Source organism: Pelmatolapia mariae, linkage group LG18, assembly GCF_036321145.2.
Source record: "Pelmatolapia mariae isolate MD_Pm_ZW linkage group LG18, Pm_UMD_F_2, whole genome shotgun sequence".
NCBI lineage: Eukaryota > Metazoa > Chordata > Actinopteri > Cichliformes > Cichlidae > Pelmatolapia > Pelmatolapia mariae.
Genome location: NC_086243.1, coordinates 19,047,904 through 19,057,089, shown reverse-complemented (window position 1 = coordinate 19,057,089; position 9,186 = coordinate 19,047,904). Strand labels below are relative to the sequence as shown.

Sequence of the window (9,186 nt, the reverse complement as noted above, 5' to 3'; positions counted from 1 at the left end):
ATCCTGGCAGGTTTTTTGGCGGTGGGAGGAAACTTGTGCAAGTACGGAGAAAACTTGCAACAGCTCCACCAGAGCTTGGGACACTCTTACTGTAAGGCAACAATGCTAACCAGTGAGTCACCGTATTCCTGTGTGCTGCCCAGAAGGGTTGTGATATAAAAATAATAATAAAATTCTCAAGGTCACAACAGTGGCATTTAATTACCATCAGTCAGTTATGGAGGTAATTGCTGGTGCCATGTCCTCCAGTACTCTGAGATGTCAGACTTCACAAAGAAAGATCTAAAAAGAGAAGCACGCTTCCACACAATAGCTGGAAAGCGGGAGTGCGGCGGTGCTTTCCTCTGTCAGTGAGCCGGCTGGCCTGTTTTGTAAGCACTTCCATCCTGTGAAAGCCCCCTGGTAGACCTCCACCTGCTAGCTCGCCACTAGTCTGCTGCGACTTCTCAGAGAGAAGTGAGCCAGCCTCTCCCCCTCATTTCACTGGCGCCAGTGCTCAATGGGCCCTGCACTTTGATTATTTGTGTTAACAGTTAATTTAGCACCACAGACACATGTGCCAAAGCTGGCTTCACTTCCTCATGCATCACCAACAAATGTGACTTTTATGAGTTCCTTTTCACAGGGCCGCCCCCCACCCCCCACCCCCCTCGGCTAAGTTCTCGCTTCTCGGCTCAGTCTCCCCCCACCCACCTCCTCACCCTGCGCACACATACGTACGTTCACCCGTGCAGACACCATCTCCTCACCTCCTCCTCCTCCATCTCATTTTCCAACCTCCTGCCTCCACTCACTTATTTCTTTGGTTCAGTCTTAATCTCTTCCACATCTTGCCTGGGAGAGTTATTTCTGGCTCCCCGGTTCCCGATGTTTGCATTATCAGGAATACATTTCATGTCAATTTATTCATTGGTTAAATACCACAAGAGAGTGGCTCTCTGGGAGATTTGAACTGCAGTCGAGAAGAATGATTATTCCCCCAAAAGAGGGTCCTCTAAACATTTTGTGACTGCTCTTTCCACTTGGATCAGATCTTGCAAAAATAACTATTCGGGAGGAATGAAAGAAAAAACAATTTTGTACAGTAAGCTCGCTTAAAAAGACATCGCAAACCACAAAGCATGCACGCTTTATTCCGATTGATGATAAATGTGGCTCTCCTCCAGAACACTGGCTGAGAATAGCCACTATTGAGTAAAGTGTACCAGATATTAAGTAAAACCTGAGAAGTTGACCTGCACTTTTCACTATTAGGTAACGCAACGATATAATCTGCCTTTATGAAAACCTCTAGCCTCAATACCAAGTGGAGCCACAGTCTGGAGGGGAGTGGGAAAGGGAGCACAGAGGACTTTGTCAATGCCTAGTTAGCACTGACATTGATACTTACAGACTGGGAAAGAACTGTGCTGAGGGAGCACAAACTAGCCGCACACCGATGAGCTCATGCCAGGACTATGCAAGCAGAAGGCCACAGGAGCCATGGAAATATTTGGACATCTTTTTTGCTCCCCCGCTTGTCTGTAGTGCAACCCAGTGCATCATCTTTTGTGGTCGAGAGACACGTTTTCAAGTGGCCAGAGGCAGAACCTTAAAAGGTCGGGCTTGCATTTTTTTTATTTATTTTTTTTATTGTGCGACTGCATTTCAGCCACTCAGCAGGAGCAATTTGCAACCACATCACGACACCAGATTCTTCTTCATTAATTCCCCATCCGTGCCATGTAGTCTATCACTGCTTGAGCGCTGATTCATGCGCAGTGATCTGTAATAGCTTAGCTCGGCCACTGTAACAGCCTGTTTTCAGTCAGGCGAACACGGTCGCTGCTTGTATCCTGAAGCGGTGTTATATGTGACGAAACAGGTTGTGGAAACACGAGAAACTCACACGTAATTGCCGCTGCTTTAACATGTATTCATACAACTGTATTCAGTTGTGTACTGTATTTATTCTTATTTTATTTTATTCTAATTGTCCTTCATAACTTTTGCACTGTCCACTTCCTGCTGTGACAAAACAAATGTCCCACGTGTGGGACTAATAAAGGTCATCTTATCTTATCTTATCTTATCTTGTGTTCACAAAGGGTCACTGACATAAATTAAGCTACATTTCAGTATGGATTTAAATGTCATTCGAATTTCACGTATCGAGAGGAACAAAAGTCTTGACTTCAACTATCAGCATTCATTTAACCACCCTATTTATTTTTATGATTATTTTATGCAAATATTTAGTACATGGGCATAAGGTGTTGTATTAGCAAGTATTTCTAGCTGTGGCTAGCTTGGTTAGCAAGATGCATTCATAATTGTCTGTTACATCATAAGAAATCCTGGTTTAGAGTTGTGAAAAACAGGATTTAAACAAAATGCACTTACTCTAGAAACAGCTGACTCCTCAGAGTAAATGCAGATTATGCACTTTTCACCCAGAGCTGTTCACAAATTCACCTCACATACAGTCAGGTGAAAAAGCAAGCTTTCACTTTGACAAAAAGAAAGTTATTCAGGCCTGTGAAAAACTAAGTACACCCCATGATCAAAGAGCTTACAGAGCCAGTCACTCAGGTGGTTTTGGAGGAACTTTGGCCCACTCTTCTTTACAACACTGCTTCAGTTCAGTGATATCCTTGGTCATTTGTTTATGCTGTCTTAAGGCCCCCCCCCCCCCACAGCATTTCAGTGAGATTTAGGTCTCTGACTGGGCCAACGCAGCACCTTGATTCTTTTCTTTTTCAGCCACTCTGTTGTAGATTTGCTGGGATCTTTGTGGTGATGTTTGAATCAGTTTTGATCAAGCTTTAGCTGTCAGACAGATGTTCTCATATTTGACTGTAGAAGACTTTACGATCAATTCAATGACTGCAAGGTGCCTGAATCATCGCCCCTCCACCACTGAGGTGTTTGTGCTGATATGCAGTGTTAATTTTTCTCCAAACATGGTGCTGTGCATTATAGTCAAACATTTCCGGTTTGGTCTCATCTTTCCAAATGTATTTCGTCACCCTGTATTCATGCATGTGTAATGACAATAAAGTTGAATCCTAATCCAAGGGACACCGTTACAGAAATATTGTGGTTTGTTCAAATGCACCTTTGCAAACCTGTGAGTCCCGTAAAATCTTTCCAATTCCACAACTATGAAATGTCAGGAATTGTGAAATTAGCTAACAAAAGTGGTTTTCATTTCTGCTGGGAGTCTGTGGGGATGGACTTACTTTTGGAGTCAGCCTCAAGTGGTCATTTGAGAAACCGCACCTCTATGTTGGCTTTGTATTTTAGCACCAGAGGTTTCTGCTAGTTTTAAGTCTAAAAACATACAAAGTACCATTTCTACTTTGCTCCCTCTGCTGATGTAAGTAAACTGGAATGGGAGTTTTTCAAAAATTATTATCATAAATGAACCTGGATGCTACAAATATCTCATTTTAAACACATTAAACTTATAGTTTTGGGCCAAATCATGAAGCCATAATGGGCCTACCTCTATTAATAACAAAACCATGAATTGTGTAGGAAGTGTTAGTCAATATGTCCATTGTCCTCAGTCTACATTAGTGTCATAAACCACTTGTTAAGAGGTTAAATGTTGCTTATAAATGCTAAATACGGGCATTTAAATAAAGCTTCTGAAGCTCTGAATTTAGGGAACACCTCCTAAATTAAAAATGAATAATACCGCAGAGTAGCTGGACAAGAAGCAATCTGTAGTCTCGTTTCTTGGCCATGCAAAATGCAGAGGATGACAAAGTCTATCCTCCGGGGAAGTGGGGTTGGAGGGTGTCACAGGGGAGTGCTCTCACAGACACCCGGCTGACCGGGCTTCTGCACACAGCTCCGGGATTCCCTCCTCTTCCTTCCCAGTATTGTCTCACATCCTGCAGGGCCACATCTCCTCTCCTCTGTGGCCAGCGCTGCCACAATAGCATCAGCGGGCACCGGGCATTGAGGGGTGACCAGAGGGACACCAGCAGTCAGCCTGACAGGATGTGACACACTTCTCTCAACAATTAATGAGTACAAAAGGAGCAGCTGACACGACATGACAGCTTAGCGTGGCACTTCAGGCCCTAATGGCTCTCTGAGTGGCAACTTCACACGCGGCCATCGCGCTCCGAAACAGAAATGGCCAGCGATGGAAAAAAACACGATAAAATGTTAAACTCGGCAGGAGGTCATGCTCTTGTAAGGGAGAAAAAAAATGACACAGCATTAGGAAATCGGTGACAAAGCTCATGCTCACTGGTAAAAACAAGTGCACTTGTGGATAATTGCATGTAGACATTATGATTTAGAGCCAGAAATGTCTTAATAAACTGCACCGGATTGCCTAAAACACAGAATACTGCATGCATAGTGATGCTCTGGCAATAATAACCCAATTTTATAACACTTACAGCCAGCTGCCTAATGAATATTTAGACTTTTAATACTTAAAGTACAACTTGCTGCTCAATCTGCACTTTTATTTCCTGCAACAAAGCTCTTTCCTAGCAGCAGCTTTAAGTAAAATTACTTCACCTTCTCCAAAGCCATTAAATAGTAAAGAACAAAACCTTGGCCCACCCCGAACTTAAAGCAAAGACAGTTATTTGTTGTTATATCTGTCAGGAAGAAGCCTGAAAAGGCGCCAAGATAAAAACCTTCGGCAAACTAGTATTGATATCCTCTTTCCCCAGTGACTTCTCTGGCCTCCGTAAATGAGCATCAGAGCTGAATTACTGCCTCCTTTTGGCATCTGCTGCCTGTGAACAGCAGCTTTCTCAATATTAATAATAATATTACCGATGGCAGCGCTGAAATAAAAAAAAAAAAAAGAGGGATTAGCGCTCATACTGCTGGATGAGAAGTCACTGCCTGGCTGGTATACATGTGGGGATTTGATTTGACTTTTCTTTAAACACAGCGAACGGGAAGCCAAAAATCTTTTTCATTTAAGAGCAATTAAGTGGATCCCAGAATCACTGGCTCCAGCACGCCGCCGAGGCCTTTTTTTTTCCCCCTGGTTTTATTACCCATTTCCTCTCCCTTGCGCCAGCAGAAGGAATGCTCACTTTTCTCTCACAAAGCCACATTTCCAGCGTCAGAATCACACAGGGACCACCATGATTAAGTGCAAACCAGTGCTTCCCTAAACATGTGAGACATTATGGACCCCCCCCCTCCTCCTCCTCCTCAAAACACTGGAGAAGTGTTGTGTTCCAACATTTATGTGAAGTAATTAAAAACATCCACCAGTAATTTAATAGTTCTCACCAAGCAGAGACATGAAGTCTACACAGTTTTTTTCTTTTTTTCACTCTGTATAAATAACCTGGAATGCAGTGAGTACACAGACAGACGATTTGGTCATTTTCTCTCCCCCCAACCCTCCCTCCTTCCTGCTTTTTGCAACATTTTGTAAGAAGCCCTGTTCTGTGTCACTTTGACCCGCGATGAGGTTGTTCACTTACGAGCAACACTCTTGGCTTGACTTTTAAATTCATGTTCCCGATAGCGTACGTCCATACATCATACGCTGACGGCAGATTCAAATCAAAGCTTCCCTATAAACTGCAGGTTGTCACTCTGCGAGTCTCTCTCGACATCAGCGAGCATAGAAATGACCTCGAGCTCTCGGCGGCGGCGTTGCATCCGAATGTGGACGGCTGTGTGAAGTGCATGTCAATAGCCCAGGGAGCAGTGCAACAAGACATGTGGTTCCAATCTGTCTCCTTTCTCACAGCAAGAGTGGGAGCGTTCATTTATCTCACTGTAAGTACAGCACTTAAACACTTAACACACACGTTTCCAAGCCCCCAAATACTGTCTGTGTGTGTTTGATTAGCATATGCAAGCAATGTCACTGTGTTTTTTACCCCATTCTCTGCCACCATTTAAATGTATTATTTGAATCTGTTTAATGTTTGGATGCAAAACTCTGTTCCACATTAAATCCTCTGTTTGTTAGATGGGGTGAGGTAACTGTGGCCCAGGAGGAGGTGAACAACCGCCTAAGAAAATATAACTTAATTGATAAAGGAAGTTGAATTTTCTCGTTCAGGGTTGCTGCGACTTTCCACCTGTTTGTGATTAAAAGGTGCAAGAGAAGAAAAAAAAAGCCTGATTAAGCTGGCTGTTTTGTTTTCATGGCACATGTGTTTGTTTTAGCCACAGCAGGGCAATAAGCTTGGATAAAAGTCGATATGGGACCCGATCAGTACTGCTGATCCCAGTGGAAGGTCTGGCAGCTTCGCAGTGTCATATTTCCAAGAAGCAACCTGAGGAGCTTAAAGTGCAAAAACCTGCATTTCCTCTAGTGGCCACTTGAGGCTGACTTCAAAAGTGAGTCAATCTCCACAAAGTGCCATGTTTAAACATCCAACTATACAGAAGTCACAGCTGGGTGTCACATCTCTCCAGTTGACCTTGTTCCAGTAGCTTTTATCACTATTTCATGTCTATTGTGTGTGTTGTGTATAGATACACCTGTAATTTTTACACCTGCCCTGTATTTTCTAGAATTACTTTAAGCTTTCCACAGAGATTCGTATTACAGAAGATATTCTAAAGACTTCCCTTAGTCACCATGCATATATAGAGAGGGTCATCTCTCTGGAACAGTTTACCTACATCATTAAATCAGTAGCTACATTATCGCTGTTTAAGAAACATCCAAAAATGTTTACAATTAAACACTTTTTAAATCATATTTTATTTGTTTGTCAACATATCTCTTATCTAAATGTAATTTTGTTGGTTCTTTTAATTTAAAAGCTCTCTTCCACAGTGTGTCTTCCGTCCTGTCTCCCTCATCTCACTCCCAACCGGTCGCTACAGACAGCGTCCTGCCTGATCCTGATTCTGCCAGAAGCTTCTTCAAGTTAAAAGGGAGTTTTTCCTTCCCAATATCGCCAAGCGCTTTCTCACAGGGGGTCATCTCATTGCTTTCTATTATTGTAGGGTCTTTACCTTACAATATAAAGTCTCTTGAGCTGATTGTTGTCATGTGGTGTTATATAAACAAAATTGAATTGAACTGAATAAATTCTTACTGTTGCCTGTGTTGATATTTAGAAGGGTGGTGTCTTAGTGCGTCTCTTTTGTCTTCTAACCTTCATCCTATTTTATTTTACTTTTACAATGAGTTTATTTCTTTTTATATAATGCACAGATAAACTACAGTAGTAGTTGGAAAAATGCACTTTGTTCTCCTCCAAGCAAGGCAGAGTCACTCAGCTATCAGCAGCAATACAACAAGCACAAAGCAATGCCAGTGTTTTTACACCTAAAAGTGCTGCAGCAGCACGTTCACAGATAGAGCCTGGCCCGTTTTCTGTGTGTGACTTGTTTACTGAGTCACAAACACAATACAGTGGTAGTACAGATTACAAGTTTTGCAGTTTTACTACAGCTCATGCTCACTGCTGCCATCTTGGATTGCAAAGTTGGGGTTGGCGTGGCTTCTTCAACTTCTTGAGTGAGAAATCTGCCTTGTGGGCCCTTTCCAGATAAAAATTTCCATCATCCCACTTCAAATGGAACGCAGGATAAAAAGCATGGACTCTGTGGATAGTTTACACTATCAAAACAACTCTAGGTGAGGTAGAGCTTTTATAGCTCATTCATCTAGATACAGGAGCAAGAGCTTTAAATGATACGGGTGCCTGTGAACAGGCAACTGGTGGCTGGGGTGACCTCACGTTTGCTTCACTGAACTGTGCTGTTGGTGCCTTTTTTCAGTGGACTTTATGTTTTGTGCAGTCCATCCAAGGAATCAGTGCTTCAGTTTTTGTGAGTAAGATTTTAGTCTTTTCTTAGTCTGTTACTGTTTGTGGAGTCAGTAAGCATTAGCTGATATCTTAGCACTCCACCCTTTTGTCCAGATAACTTAAGCTAACATGAGACTGGAAATTGTAGAGTCTATATAGGATTCCCTCAGCACCAGGTGGCGACCAAAATAGAGAAAAATCAGAATCACATACAGGATTTAGATTCAGGGTGCTACAAATTACAATAAAACTTAACTGAAGCAGGTTAGCTTAGGAATAAGGTAGTCAACATGTTGCTAAATGGGTCAAGGTCTCAGAGGATGCAGTTTTCTACAATTTTACAAAGTGTTGTTTTTCATATTCACAGGTGATCCTCTGGTTCTCATCATGCAGGATCTATGATATTCTGCACGTTCAAAGGAGCCAGTTAAGGTGGGTCGGGCATCTGGGTAGGAGGTTTTCTGGGCCAAATGATATATCTCGTCTGGCCTGGGATCACCTTGGAATGTTCCAGGGAGGAACTGGAACGTGTGGCTGGGAAGTAAGATGTCTGGAATACCCTGCTTAGGCTGCTGCCACAAAGACCCGACTTTGGATAAGCGGAAGACGATGGATGGATGGATGGTACAACACGTGTTCAAAGAACCTCAGTACAAAATCTAAAATGTGTCTGACGCTAATATCAATATTTTAGAGAAATCTGACATTCTGCATTAGTGAAACACATGAATAATTTCTACACATGGGTACATGTGCAAAAAGCCAATATATGTTAGCTGCAGATACTATAGATATTTATGACTTAATTACAGGGGACTGTTGGGAGTATGAGGTTACCCTGAAAAATGCATTTTTATCTTTAGATCAAGAACTGCTGAGATTTTATTCTGTTTAAAAAATGTAGATTAAAAAATAAATAAAAGGTTTATTTATATTTGACTTATTTCAGATCTGAAACTGCAGATTAGAAAGGCGCTCTTCGCTTTAAGACTCAAAATGTAAGTGCATGGGGAACAAGTAGAGTTTCCCAGGAAGACGGACAGTCTCTTTTTAGTGGCCATAAAGAAGACAAAGCTTTTTACAGTATCAACAGACACAAGACGCGCCCTTTTGGCCCCTCGGGGCAAAAGGTGAGAGCTCTGGGAGCAGAGGCCTGGTTCCAGCAGTCTGCCGGCAGACGAGACGTATGTCCTCCTCACCGCATTCCTTCCCATCTTAGATCACTGAACAGCTCTCTCCGGCTTTGTGCCTCGAGTCCCCTCCAACCCAGAGCAATATAACTCTTTATTTTTGCCGGGATGGCACCTTATAAAGAAACTAAAATAGCACGGTTGGTACAAGTGTAATAAGCTCAGTTGGCTTCCAGTGCTGCTTCAGATGGTGCTTTTGTGCAGGTGCCTGAGTCTGAAATTCAGATTAGTCTGATGGGACT

General features: G+C 42.5%; 1 long non-coding RNA gene across 1 annotated transcript; it reads left to right on the top strand.

The window, feature by feature from the left end:
* Positions 1–5,676: 5,676 nt before the first annotated feature.
* Positions 5,677–6,908, top strand: LOC134616950 (uncharacterized). The gene is made up of 3 exons (XR_010091489.1): positions 5,677–5,757; positions 6,154–6,327; positions 6,773–6,908. It is a non-coding gene; the product is annotated as an uncharacterized LOC134616950 (long non-coding RNA).
* The last annotated feature ends 2,278 nt before the right edge of the window (positions 6,909–9,186 follow it).